This window comes from Theobroma cacao, chromosome 7 (assembly GCF_000208745.1).
Source record: "Theobroma cacao cultivar B97-61/B2 chromosome 7, Criollo_cocoa_genome_V2, whole genome shotgun sequence".
Lineage (NCBI taxonomy): Eukaryota > Viridiplantae > Streptophyta > Magnoliopsida > Malvales > Malvaceae > Theobroma > Theobroma cacao.
Genome location: NC_030856.1, coordinates 7,767,913 through 7,783,710, shown reverse-complemented (window position 1 = coordinate 7,783,710; position 15,798 = coordinate 7,767,913). Strand labels below are relative to the sequence as shown.

The window sequence follows — 15,798 nt, the reverse complement described above, 5'->3', positions numbered from 1 at the left end:
CATTATTTTTTTATTTTTCTAGCATTTAAAGAAGCATTCATAATATATATATACGTATATATAAATAACTTTTCCTAATATGATTTAAATCATAACAACAAAAAAATGTAATTTATTTAACAAAATGAGCTAACCCAAAATCAATTGAAATAAGCCCAAACTAAAGAGAAGGGTTATACCTTTCTAGGCTCAGATTAGCCCAGCTCAATGGCCCGCAGAAGCCCAAATCTGCTACACCCGATCTGCTTCCTGAGGCCCACAAGGCAGAATTCAAAACACACCGTTTGGTGCTTGTAGAGCCACTCGAAACGGCACCGTTTAGGCCTTGACCTTTCAATTCCCCCACTCCACTAAAACGACATCGTTTTGCTCTCCTCTGTTTAGTATAAAAGCTTTTTTTTTTCTTCCTTATTTTCACCTTTCTCATTCTCTCTCTAGTCGGTCACCCTCTTCCTTCTCTTTAAAATTTTCTTTTTCTCTATATCTTCTTTTTGGTTTCTTTCTCTCTTTAACTTTTCCTATGGCCGACAGATCCCTCTCTTTCCCTCTCCTTCGGCTTTCTCTTCTTTATTCCTCTTTCTTTTTCAAATCTAACCAACCGGTGGTAGCCCCACCTTCACTATCGTCGGATCTGGCGCCGGTACTGCTCTCACCCTTTTTTCTCTCCCCCTTTAAGTCGGCGGCTTCCTAAACCTTTTGTGCGCAGCTAAGATCCGACACCACTCACCCCCTATCTCTCCTTCCCTCGCTGAATAGATCCACACTCCCTGGGTCTCTCAGATTTTCGTTTCTTCTTTTTGTTTTTTTTTTGTTGTGATTTCTTATTTTCTGTTGATTGTGGCTGTTTCTGGCTGATAGAGATTTTAGGTTTTTTGTTTTGAAAACGTTTTTTTTTTCTCCTTCCGTTTTTTTGCAGGTGGTCAATCCTTAAAAGCTAGGTTGTCCAAAAATTTGGACAACCCGGCAATGGGGTTCTGGCACCAAGGAGTTGGTAATCAGAGCCCCATCACTCATGAGGGTGGACCCTTTGAGAGGTTTGGGCATGTGGTGGAGTGAACCCTGGGGGATAAGGTGGATCATCCCTTTGGTTTTCAATGTCTTGAGCTGGTGGGTTTTCTGACGGAGCTAACTCTTCTGCAACTCTTTTTCCTTTACTTAAGCTTGTCATCAATTCCATCATCTTTGCTAACTGTTCTCTAATTTCTTCTTGAGCTCTTTCCATTATATCCATTCGCTCTCTTTGTTCTTCTTCCATGATCCTTGTTCGTCGACGCGTATTATGGACATGTTGGTCACTTGGCTTAGGTGGTTGAGCTATTTTTGGAACCTTATTGTAATCATAAACATGAATTAGATGCATATTTGATGCATGAATGAAATGAAGAAATGAATCCATTATCTTTATTTTTAGGTGAAAATACTTATTGTCATGAAATGATGATTTATGCATGTATGAATGATTATGTACTAAAAGTATTCGTCACATGACACCTAACAACAAAGTCATCCATTGCATAAGATATTGTTTTTGATTACAACTCAGGAGTCATCTAGAAATATTCACCAATTTTATTATAATGGCTATACACCTCATCTAAATACTTAATCAACTGTTGCTCTTGTTTTCCAACTAGAAAGACCTGGCTCCTTAATATATCCGTTTTCCAAGCCATGCTTCTCGCCTTGTAAGCCACCTCCCTCATTTGCCAAACCAAGTAATCCATCTGGTCGTGTTTCTCTATATAAGCAGGTCTGTAGGATTCACCCCACTCTTGAATTCTGGTGCTCTATTGCTTGAGGTGTTCATATTCCTGTTGATAAGTCATCATAACCCCTTCGAGCTCTTCATACTCTTGTCTTAGTAATTGGATGGACTCTTGTTGGAATCGCACTTGATTTCTTAGTCCGTCATTGTACGCTTGAAGTTCATCGCCTCAATTTTCTCTTACTTGTATTTCCCTCTAAAGTTCACTGGTTGTGGCAGAAAACTTCATTTTCCAATCACTATCTATTTTTCAGACCTTCTTTTTTTGTTCAATTACTTCTTTCTTCATCTTCTCACACTCTTTTGGAGGTCTTCATACCGTTGTTTCCAATTGGCATTTTCAGCTTCGGACTTCTTTCGAGCCAACTCACTTTCAAGTAAAGCATCTCGTGGTTCCGGATCAACTGGGCCACGCAGTGCATCTTCCTTCGAATATACCACATATTTAACTCATTGGTTGTGCCATATCTGATATCTGGTAGTTACTTCATCAGTGTATCTCCCTTGGTCGACTCGGCTAGTTTTCTTCCAAGCTCGCACAATCTCCTTAATCCTTTTTAGAAAACCCGGCTCTCCATAAGCAAACTCCAAAGTATTAAGTCGGTGTGTCATCGGCACAAACTGCTCTAACCCAAATTGTTTTCTCACCATGATTGGGGCATAGCTGATTGCTCCCCATGGCCCCATTAACGACACTGAAGGTTCATTTCTGCATTTGTACAAGATCGGGTGATGTGGCATCCACGGAGCTTTCCACGTTACTTCCACACTCATGAGTTTCTGAAGTCTAGAGATCCATTGCTCCTTAGTCTTATTTTTTGGCCATTCACTCTCACAAAATTCTTTGATAGGGGCGGTTCGCGGATGAAATGGCTTCTTGAACTTCTCGACCTTGCATTCAAAATGACTTACTATCCATATGGAAAGAAGCTGTGCGCATCCCACAAATCGTCCTTCCCCCTTTCTCCGATAATAATTCAGTGATCTGAGAGTTTCTGCTAGAATAGAAGGTGAAGGATTGGCCTTGTTGATGACTTGCTCGAAGAAGTTTATAATTTCGACCTCTATATGTCCCAAGACTTTGGGAAAGATGACTAGCCCATAAATTCCCAAGGCCATCACAAGCTGTCCTTGCTCGGTGTTCCGATGCTTCATGATATAGCTACGTAGAAAACTCCATGGGATACATTCATTGTCCTCTTTTTTCTTTAGGTTTTGATCAACTTCCGTCGGGGTAATACCCATCATCTGGGCTAACTTTCGCCTGTGTCCAGTCTTTTGTCCTCTCCAATATATCTTGTCCGGATTATCAAGATCGATTTGTAAGAGAGTCGAGCACTCTTCGATTGTGGGGACCATATCCACCTCATTAAACATGAAGCATTTATACGACGGATCCCAAAATTGCACAATGGCCTTTAACAACTGTTCATCTATCTAGACCTTAAGGAGTCGAGCTATGTGGCCATATTTTCTATTGAAATTCGCCCGAGTGCTAGCCCCCCACTTATCCCATATGTCGAGCAAATTGGTGAAGTCGTTCTGTTTAAGATCAAGGTGGACCCTATCAGGTAGTGATGAGAAGTGATCTTTTGACAAGCATTCTCCTTCACTTTGTTGGGCACTCGCCATATGCTGAGTCACTTCGTATATTCCATCGTAACTTGAGGATGGCCATGATGACTCCATGTATGCAATTGGATCTACTCTGTCAACGGTTGTCAGGTGACAAATACTTTTCCTATATGCAAAATTATGATGCAAATATGCATATGACAAAAAGTTTAAGTCAGTACCGTAAACAAGAATTCCAAAAGATGAATAATTAATAACATGATACCTTCATTACTTCGCGGAGAAGAATTTAGAACAAGGGAATTATGAAAATTCCTTTATGTGTACCTAGTCAAAAGGTATATTCTCACAGGTGAAACTCTACCTAAGCAAAGGCAACTCTCGGTATTTTACATGCTGAGTTTGGGTTGAAAATGGAACTAAAGGTTCCCAAATCGCTTTTCACTGTTGTCCACACGGACTAGTAAGGCACCCCGATTCTCACCCATTACAGGCTTCAAACGGATTAGGTTCGATCTGAGTGAGAGTCTTCACTAGCCCATGTGGAGGTTATCACCTCACGAGAGCGTAGCTACTTAACTCCCTCATAATTAAGGACAAAGCCCAGGTGAAAGGCTTATGCATGAATACAAGATGTGTAGTGTGTGAGAAGGAATATACTGACATTGGACCAATAATTTCACACTCTTCTTATCCTAAATTTCTTGCAATTATTAAAAATAGTGAAGTAATAATAGCAAAATAAATGAATGCATTAAACAAAAATACGCAAAATTGATGCTAGGGAAAAAAATAAATTATTTAAGGCTTAAGATAACTTATGATTAATTAATGGCTTGACCCTCGAGGTCCCAGTGGAGTCGCCATCTATCGTAACGTGCGAGTTCGAGAACTCGACCGCAAGACGCCGGTGAAAATTAAATGTTGTTTAGGAGTCACCACCAATATTTTTTATCTAGGTGTGATTGGTTACCTATTAATCTGATTATAATCGACGAAGTCCTAAATTAATTTTAGGTCCGTCGAAAGAACGAGAACTGATCCATGTTTTTTAGATGGGTTCGGGAGTGCCGTTACGCACGGAGAAGGGTTAGCATCTCCGTGGTGCCCGTTCCACGAACGGTACCATTTAATCTTAAGTTATCCTATTATAGCCTACTTTTGATTTAATCCCTGCTTATTAACTAATTTTTTATTAAATTGGCCAACTGATTTTTTTATTTGGTTTTACGTATGCACATGATGCAAGCGTAAAATGATGTCATGACTTGTTTATTTTAAATAATGAGGTCGGCAATCTTTTATTGGAAAATCATTCGAAGATCATCCCAACGCTTTGGTAAAATCTCGAAAATTTTCTCACTTAGAAATATCCCCGGAAGAACTCGTCTCTACAAGCCTTTCGGGGAAATCCCATCGTCAGAACTCCCGCACCATTTGCAAGATAAATGTGGCATGCTATGACAAGATAAAATGATGATGTCTACATGCATGCGTTTATTGACTTACGTGGTTCATAATTCATCCAATTACGTGTTTAATAATTTATCACCTTATTTATACGTTTATTGCTATTTATTATTTTTTTGTGGATTATTTGTTTATTTTATTTTTTTTATTTTCTATTTAGATCCATATCCTTTAATTAACGTTTTTGATTAATATTTTACTTGATTATATAGCTTATCAAATAAACAATTAATTAATCTATTTTTTTGACGATTAAATTAACTCTATTTAGTAGTATTTATTTAAGCTGATTAACTAATTATATTAATTTAAGTTCAAATGCAACATTATGTAAATTTATTTTTTTACGACGATAATTTGACTTAACGGGTATTGAAGTTTAGAGTTCGGATTTATCCCGACGCTTCGGTGAAAATTCATCTCGAACTTCGCACTCAAAAAAATCTCACTTAAAAGAGGCAANACATTGGGGTTCTCGATCCATTAGCAAAATAAAAATAGCATATGCCATATCAAGATAAATTCGTAAGTGGTACGCATTTATAAAATAATTTCTTTGATCTTAATTTCTTTGGCAATATATTTAATATTTTAATATAATTAACTATTTCATTTAGTCTTATATATATATATATATTAACGTTTTATTTAAGTTGATGATTTTTATTATTATTATTGTTATTATCATTATTTTTTTTTATTTTTCTAGCATTTAAAGAAGCATTCATAATAAATATATACGTATATATATGTATAACTTTTCCTAATATGGTTTAAATCATAACAACAAAAAAATGCAATTTATTTAACAAAATGGGCTAACCCAAAATCAATTGAAATAAGCCCAAACCAAAGAGAAGGGTTATACCTTTCTGGGCTCAGATTAGCCCAACTCAATGGCCTGTAGAAGCCCAAATCTGTTACACCCGATCTGATTCTTGAGGCCCACAAGGCAGAATTCAAAACGCATCGTTTGGTGCCTATAGAGCCACTCGAAACGGCACCGTTTAGGCATTGACCTTTCAATTCCCCCACTCCACTAAAACGGGACCGTTTTGCTCTCCTCTGTTTAGTATAAAAGCTTATTTTTTTTTCTTCCTTATTTTCACCTTTCTCCTTCTCTCTCTAGCCGATCACCCTCTCCCTTCTCTCTAAAATTTTCTTTTTCTCTATCTCTTCTTTTTTGTTTCTTTCTCTCTTCAACTTTCCCTATGGTTGGCAGATCCTTCTCTTTCCCTCTCCTTCGGCTTTCTCTTCTCTATTCCCCTTTCTTTTTTCAAATCTGACCAACCGGTGGTAGCCCCACCTTCACTGTCGTCGGATCTGGCGTCGGTACTGCTTTCACTCTTTTTTCTCTCCCCCTTTAAGCCGGCGGCTTCCCAAACCTTTTGTGCCCCGCTCAGATCCGGCACCACTCACCCCCTATCTCTCCTTCCCTCGCTGAATAGATCCACATTCCTTGGGTCTCTCAGATTTTCGTTTCTTCTTTTTGTATTTTTTTGTTGTGATTTCTTATTTTCTATTGATTGTGGCTGTTTCTGGCTGATAGAGATTTTAGGTTTTTTGTTTTGAAAACGTTTTTTTTTTCTCCTTCCGTTTTTTTGCAGGTGGTCAATCCTTAAAAACTAGGTTGTCCAAAAATTTGGACAACCCGACAATGGGGTTCTAGCACCGAAGAGTTGGTAGCTAGAGCCCCATCACTCATGGTGGTTGGGGAAGGGATGGTTGGGCATACGCCTAGCCATTCCTCTCTTTTTTTATTTTTTATTTTATTATTATTTTTTATTTTAGAGGTGTCTACAGAAAGCCCAGCAATTTCTTTCTTTCAAGGAAATCAAATGAAAGATTAAAAAAACAGAAGGCATGAACAATTTAGTTTGCAAAGTTACAATTTAAAATCCATTTCATCTCTCATGTATCCTAATATGCATAAGCTGACAAGTAGGAACTGTTAAAAGTGCCAGTTAGAGGAAACCTGGCAACCAGTGGCAACAGGATCAAATAAGAAAACATTGATTAGAAAACATCTAAATAAATTAGGATGTAAATGCTAGATTATTAGGTTTTGCTTTTAGTAATCAACCACAGAGGCCATGTTAGAGAAGAAAAAAACTAAAAGTAATACATTGTGTGACTAATTTAAACAATCAATAGAAGGTAGCCATGAAACTCACACGATGGTTTTGCATGGCTAGGCGATCTGTACCTAGCTTCCCCGCAAATCTGAAGGAAATCTGCAAAAAGAATGTAAATATCAAGCTGTGATAAGAGAGATTAACATGATAACATATAACTACACCGACTATAAGAAATTACATAAGCTCTCATCAAAATAGATCTCAGTCAGGTTGGGCTAAAATGGAAAGTTTGCAACAATCCCTATCTTTCTAGTCATTCGAGTGTGATTGCAATCAACTTGTACCTAAGAACAAAAAATGAAAATCACTATAACCACCAATGATTGAAAGGTTCAATATCATATACACATATACAAACAACATGCATTAAACCCTCTAATGCAAAGCCAACATGATATTAAGGTTATTATTGGCATTTATAGCTATTGTTGTTTATCAGAGAAGGATATCCTCAAATCAGATTCACGTTACTGACCAGGCACCTAAAGAAGCACACATTTATTCTATTCCTAACAAAGTGTTAATTGTGTTTGCGAGTTTGACTGCAAGGTTCAGACAAAGTTGTGTGGTTCTGGTACCATCTTATTGCCATGTGTCTCACAGTCTGAACCTAACATAACCAGGACAAAAGTGGCAGACCCATAGCATTAACATGAAATTGAGAGATCATTTAGACAGAGCATTAACCACAAATGCTGTTTCGAAGTTTTCTATTAAGCATCTAATCAATGACTACCAGCAAAACATATTAGGAATCACGAAAATTTAACCCAGTTAGGATAATTATATATAACGTGTAGCATTGATATCATAAAAAGTAATGACACCAAAATAAAACAATATTATATGTAGACCTGTCAATATGGGCCTGGCCTATATGGGCCGACCCATTTTTCATTAAATATGGGGTGGGTTGGGTTGAAAAAATTTTAACCCATATTTAAATCGGGCCTAGATGGGCTAGCCCAGTTGCTTAGGGGGCTGACTCGGGTTGGGGCGAGCCAGCCCGATGGGCCACAAAAAAAAAAACCCTACCGGGGTAACGGGGCATGAGGCCCCGGGCTGTGGGTAAAGGGTGGGAAACTAGGAATTGGGATCTGATTTGGGTTCTCCTAAGTCCTAACCGCCTGCTGCTGTTGCCTAAACCTAACACCTGCCTGAGTCTCGACCTTTTGAATCCGGCATCCGACCGACGTCTTTCCTCCCATCCGACGTCCTCCTTTCATCCGGCATCCGACCATCTGGCATCCGCCATCTCTCATTCTCGCCTTTCGCGGTGTCGCCTGTCAGTTTCGTTGCTCCCATCCGACATCCGACCATTACCCATCGGCCATCGGCCATCGGCATCGGCAACCTAAGTGAGTCACTTCACGGTTCTCACCTTATCACCTGTCGGATCGATTTAGATAATCTTTTCTTCCATCCGGCATCACTTGAGAGTATATAGTAGTTTTCATTTTCAATGAATTTGTTTAGTATCATTGTGATTTGAGTATATATTAGTTGGCGTGATTTGAGTGGATCCAGATCTGTGCTTGAAATAATACCTGTTCTTCGACCATTGTTTATTTATATAGTAGTTGTGATAGCGATTTGTGTTAGATCGATCCAACATCCACGTTTCCCACATTTGTACTACTATTAGATTCGGTCTAAATCAAACTCAATTGAAGCACCCGTTCCCATTAATCAAAATTTTTATTGACTGCAGCTGGGAAAAATGAGAGAGGTAGAAAACCAACATACTTATTTACCCGAGATGAGATTCTGAATACAATTTGCAAGCTGTTTATGAAGTGAGTTAAGAATGGTAGCTGATGAAATTGAAAAGCAAAATCATGAAGTAAAAGTAAATTTGGATTCGAGTTGATGGGGGTTTAGAATTGGATTTGCTCGATCTAATGCATTGATTGCTGCACATTTCTCACGTATAGAAAATTCCAATTTGTTTGGTTAGAATTCAATATCGACTTTAACGTCGGACGACAAAATCATGTCTAGTCTAGGAAAGATGTTTTGGGACGTGTAACTTTCTTTGTTTGAAAAATCAAATGGAATGCCCAACATATTGCAATGGAACCTTGCAATATATAATACTCATAAATGAATTCTCTATTTTATTGCTTGAAGTTGTTAGTAAATATTGTTTTAATCTGTAAATTTTATTGTCACAGAACAAGCTATAGGATTTATACGGTCTTCTCCGATTTTTGAGGGTGAAGTGAAACCTTGGGGAAACTAGCCCTCGTATTCTGGTAAATTTCTTTTTGCATACTATAAAAAACACAATGAGATTTTAGTTTTAAATGCTTATCTCTGCTTGCAATTCCTACAAATTATATTAGCTTTATAATTTTACTAGAGAATGAATAAAATTAAATCTACAAGATGAATATGATAGTTTATGTAAATTTTTAATAATTTTTATTCATATTTATGTTATGTGAAGGTAACGGTGATGGATCAATCAGTTGAAAACCGTATAAATGTGGATGATGATGTGAACATTTTTAATAAGGATGAAATTCCTTCTCAATCTCATATATCTGAATCTGAACAGTTGAATAAGAGGGCCAAAAAAGAAACTTCAAATGTTTGGAATTATTTTACTAAAATAGGCAGAAAGCAAGATGGAGTAGAAAGGGCAACTTGTAACGGTTGTAAAACGGAGTATAAGGTTGGCCCTAAACCTAGTGGCTCTAATTATGGCACTTCACATTTGCGTCATCACATTGACACTTGTAAATTCATTTCCTATTTTAATCCACATCAAATGCTAATGGATTATGAAGGGAAAGTAAAGGTTAAAAAGTTTGATCCTAGGATTTCACGTGATATGCTTGCTGAAGCCATAATTAAGCATGACTTGCCTTATACTTTTGTTGAATATGATAAGATTAGAGCTTGGGCTAAGTATGTAAATCCAGATGTGGTGATGCTTTCTAGAAACACTGTTGTATCTGATGTCCAGAGAATTCATTTGAGAGAGAAAGAGAAACTTAAACAAGCTATGGCCAAGATACCTAATAGAATTTGTTTGACTTCTGATGTATGGACAACATCTACTTCTAAGGGCTATATTTGTTTGACTGCTCACTTTGTCAATGAAAATTGAAAGTTATGTAGCAAGTTGCTCAACTTTTGTCGTATGCCTCATCCACATACTGGAGTTGAATTAGCTACTACTGTATTTGATTGTTTGAAAGAATGGGGAATAAATAGAAAAGTTTTCTCTCTTACTTTAGATAATGCTTCTGCTAATGATAACATGCAAGGTATCTTGAAAGGCCATCTTCATTTGCAAAGTAGCTTGATTTGTGATGGTGAATTTTTTCATGTATGTTGTTGTGCTCATATATTGAATTTGATTGTTCAAAAGGGCTTGAAAGCAGTCAATGAAGCATTGTTTAAAATTAGGGAGAGTGTGAAATATGTAAAGGCATCGGATGAGAGGATGAAAAAATTTCAAGAATGTGTTCAACATGTTGGTATTGATGTAGGTGTTGGGTTGCATTTGGATGTGTCAACTAGATGGAATTCAACATATTTTATGCTTGAAAGTGCAATCAAATATCAAAAGGCTTTTGCTAGCCTCCAATTTGTTGATAGAACTTATAAATATAATCCATCTGATGAGGAATGGGGGAGAGCAATGATAATTTGTGAATTCTTGGAGCCCTTTTATGAGACCACAAATTTGATATTCGGTTCATCTTATCCAACTTCCAATTTGTATTTCAAGCAAGTTTGAAAAATTGAATCGATTTTAAATGAGAATTTGTTTAATGAAGATGAGGTTATCAAGGATATGTGTCAAAGGATGAAAATGAAATTTGATAAGTATTGGAAAGATTATAGTGTAGTGCTTGCATTTGGAGCTGTTCTTGACCCAAGGATGAAGTTTGATTTCTTAAGATTTTGCTATTCTAAGATTGATGCTTCTACTTGTGATGAAAAGTTAGAAAATGTGAAGACAAAGTTGTACGAGCTCTTTGAACAATATGCAAGCAACACTTGTGCATCAAGTACATCTTCTCGTTCAACGAGTAATTTGCCTAAGCAAGCTGGAGGGGGAACTAAACCGAAAGGATCGAAGATCTTTAGTGTAAGTTTTGTGTCTTTCCTTCATCTTATTACATGAGAATTTATGTTACTTTATTTATGTTATGATAGTTATTTTTTTTTGTCTATATATTCAAAAATTGTAGGAGTTCAAGATGTTCAAAATGAAACAATTTCTATTTCTAGAAAGTCTGAGTTGGATGTTTTTTTAGATGAGGCAAAGCTTGATAATGAGGTGTTTGAAGATTTGGATGTGCTTAATTATTGGAAGAATAATGCTAAGCGCTTTCCTGATCTTTCTATTATGGCACGAGATGTATTGAACATTCCGAATACTAGGTAGCATTAGAGTCTACTTTTAGTATTGGTAGTCATGTTCTCACCAAGTTTAGAAGTTCCCTCCACCATGAAAATGTTCAAATGCTTGTTTGCACAAAAAATTGGTTGCATGGTTTTTCTTTAGCTATCGATGGTATTGTTTATTTTATATATTTCAATGTCTTTAATCTTTATTTGTTAAATTAATAATTTTAGTTAAAATCGAAACTCACTATATCTTTTTTTTCCATGATAATGAATATTAGATGATGATGATTCAGAGTTGGAGACATCATTGCTGTCCAAACAAGACTCAAATGTTTTGATTGAGGATGAAGATTGAGAAGAACATAAATTAGTCTTGAAGTTTATAAATATTTGATTATGTACTTATGTAGTTATGTTAATGGAATTGCAGTTTATTTAATTGTGTTAAACATTGAAATTTTATTTATATTTGATGTAGTGTATTTGCTTATTTATGTTTGGTGTAAATTATTTGTTTCTAACATATTTTTATTATTCAATTTATATATTAAATTATTGCACAATTTTATTAATAAAAAGTTAAATTTTTTTTTTGAAAAATATGGACTAGCCCAATCCGACCCTTGAGCTAGCAAAGGCTAGGCTGGGCTGGGCTAGGGATTTATCAACCCATATAAAATATGGACTGGCTCGACCCAACCCATATTTTTTCAGCCCACAAGGGCTAGGGCCGGGCTGGGCCGAGCCAACCCATATTGACAGGTCTAATTATATGGACCTTGAATGATAAAAAGCAAAGTTTTTTGTACCTTTGAAATACTGTTCCCTTGATAGTAATGTTTTCCACAAATTGGAGAGTAGATGCCTGATTTGTTGCATTAAATGATTCAAGAATATTTTCGTCCTATCATCAAGAAGAAAAAGTTGATGTATTCAATAAATTAATTAAGACTTTGTTAAAGTGTTTATAATTTAGCAAAGAATTCCCAAACTAAAATAGTTTGTCAGACAAAGTAGACATGGCTAGAGTTAAGCTAATTTAAAACGAAGTGATTGCATAAGAGAGATGTACAATATATAGTTACCCACAGGGCCTAAGATAATAAAGTGATGAGATGAGATTAGGATGATTTCAAATCCATTATGAAATACTTTCCTATAAGGTCAACTATTGATTTGGGTGCCACCAAGAAGGTAACCATGAAATCCTAACCTCTCGAATACTGCAGTTTCCACAATAAGGTGAGCAGGCAGGAGTTGGCCATGTCTAGCCTAAGTAATCTCTCACAAGCACACATAACAAAGTGCTTAAAACCCTAAACTGCATTAAGAAAAGAGGTAAGATAATGAAAGGGATGCTTACTCCGCTGATAATCATTGTTAAAAGTTCAAAACCCAAGCAAATGGCATACAATGGGAAATGGTCTCCGGCTTTATTCTTCTCTACAACTTTCTGCAAGAAACAGAGAATAAATAGCTTGTACAAGGTGAAGAATTCTTACAGTGCGACAAACAATGTGTAAGGGGAAAAAGCCACTTCATCAATTTTCCTTTATAATTAACGCCTGGAAATATAAACATTTGGAAAAATAACATGAAGAAATAATAACCTCACTTGGTAAATCAATGTATTGCCTATATTTGTGTTAATTTCATCTGAAATTTGTAAAACAGAACCAACAGGCAAATAAATATAAATTACCTCAAAAATTTTTTAAACAATCTCATAGTAGAAGCCGGCTTTATCCCACCCTCCTGTAAAAAGCACGCCGTTGACTAATTCAAGCTTCTGTAATACAACAGTGATGAGGCTTAGCAAGATGACAGTTTTTTCATGCTAAAGCAGGTATCGTAGCCTCATACCAGTGTCTAATCATAGCAAACCAAAGCAATAAAATGGAATGCAAAGTAATCAGCAAGGGAATCGAAATAACTTTTCAACTATTAAAAACCTAAAGGATATATTGAGAAGAAAATCCACAAAACTGCAACCCATAATCCTGTGTGTCAACACATTTACAAATCACAACCCACATCATTGCTAAAATGGAAGACAATGAGACATTGTGAACTTCTGGTTGGCATAAAGGAGTTGAATAATTAAGAGAAGGGGAAGAGAAACTCAGAGAACAATCGACTCCAAAAGGCAAGATTAACACTAAAAGGAGACAAAGGATTTGATGCGACGAGATTAACCTTCCTATATCCAGAAACTAAGAAACAGGCGATGAAACTAGGCAAACTATTTGAGGCTTGGAGAGATATATGACATGTGCATTCCTGGAGGCCTTTAAAATTCTCAAGCCAACCTTAACTCTTTCCTAAATCCTTTAAAATTCTTTAAATTTCATTATGTGGAAGATGAGATTTTTTTCTTAATTGGCATATAAACACTGAATTTTAATAATTTTCTTTTTTTATATATATTTTTCTCATTTTTAAGATTTTATTTAGTAATTTTAATTTTATCCAAGCTTTAATAAACATGTTTTATTTTATTCCCTTTTTATTATCTCTTTATTTCTTTTGCTGAACACTTGTCAATTTATTTAATAGAAAATGAAAATTTTTATATTGAATTTTTTTGAATTCGCTCAACACATTTGTGGAATTTTAAAAATAACACCCCCCTCAAAATTTTTTAAAAAATTATTGTTTACAATTTTCTTAAAATTCTATTATTGATAAGATTTTCATTTAATTGCATAATTGTAATGCATAATGCAAACAAATATCATGTCTAGACTTACAAATTTTGCAAAGGCTGGCTGGCAAGCTTCTGAAAATTCTTCTGTTATTTAAAAACTTTTTCGTATTACATGGGCAGAGAACAATAGTCTTCAGCTTGTTTGAAGTAAGTCATGGGACCCACAAGCCTAATGTATATGCCAAATAAAGCAATATTAATGGACCTTGAATGATAATAAGTTTTTTGTACCATTGAAATACTGTTCCTTCCATAGTAATGTTTTCCACAAATTGGAGAGTAGATGCCTGATTTGTTGCATTAAATGATTCAAGAATATTTTCGTCCTATCATCAAGAAGAAAAAGTTGATGTATTCAATATATTAATTAAGACTTTGTTAAAGTGTTTATAATTTAGCAACGAAAATCCAAAACTAAAATAGTTTGTCAGACAAAGTAGACATGGCTAGAGTTAAGCTAATTTAAAACGAAGTGATTGCATAAGAGAGATGTACAATATATAGTGATTGCCTAAGATAATCAAGTGATGAGATGAGATAAGGTTGATTTCAAATCCATTATGAAATACTTTCCAATAAGGTCAACTATTGATTTGGGTGCCACCAAGAAGGTAACTATGAAATCCTAACCTATCAAATTAATACTGTAGTTTCCACAGTAAGGTGAACAGGCAGGAGTTGGCCTTGTTTAGCCATGTGAGGCTAAGAGTAATCTCTCACAACCACACATAACAAAGTGCTTCAAACCCTAAACTACATTAAGAAAAGAGGTAAGGCAATGAAAGGGATGCTTACTCCGCTGATAATCATTGTTCAAAGTTCAAAACCCAAGCAAATGGCATACAATGGGAAATGGTCTCCGGCCTTATTCTTCTCTACAACTTCTGCAAGAAACAGAGAATAAATATCTTGTACAACGTGAAGAATTTTTACAGTGATGACAATTCAAGCTTCTGTAATACAACAGTGATGAGACTTAGCAAGATGACAATTTTTTCATGCTAAAGCAGGTATCGTAGCCTCATACCAGTGTCTAATCATAGCAAACCAAAGCAATAAAATGGAATGCAAAGCAATCAACAAGGGAATCGAAATAACTTTTCAACTATTAAAAACCTAAAGGATATATTCAGAAGAACATCCACAAAACTGCAACCCATATTCCTGTGTGTCAACACATTTACAAATCACAACCCACATCATTGCTAAAATGGAAGACAATGAGAGATCGTGAACTTATAAAGTAAATATCTAAAGAAATATTTCATTTTAAATGTGGAAAATCATCACATATCACTATATTCAAAATGCAGCATTTTTACAGCTGAAATAAACATTCTTTTTCTTTTACAAGACGAACATCTACAAGCGTGTTTACCTCGAAAAGAATCTCTTCATGCTCATTATATGTAAGAGGAATCACTCTCACACCAGCCGCTTCCATGAACTTCACATACGACGCGTTCGTATCATTGTTCAGCCTCCCCGACGCGCCGTCGCCCCGATGACTCAGTATCCCAATCACCGGGTCAAGAGTCGTACAATTCGAGGTGGAACTCCGTGTGTCAGCAGAGTAGTCATTTACGTGTTGATTGGGGGAGTGGGGTGGAGTGGAGGTATGAGCTTTAGCGAGGGAGAGGTCTTTGGAGAGGTAGAAGAGGATGGGTACAAGAAGGTAATTCCACATGTCGGCAGGAGGAGGAAGAAGAAGAAGCGAAAGGGGAAGAAATTGAGTGCTTTGGTGTTAGTGAAAGTAGGAGATTATTGAGGCACCA

General features: G+C 36.1%; 1 pseudogene; it reads right to left on the bottom strand.

Moving 5' to 3' along the window:
* Positions 1-15,733, bottom strand: part of LOC18594336 — a 19,639-nt pseudogene extending 3,906 nt beyond the window's left edge.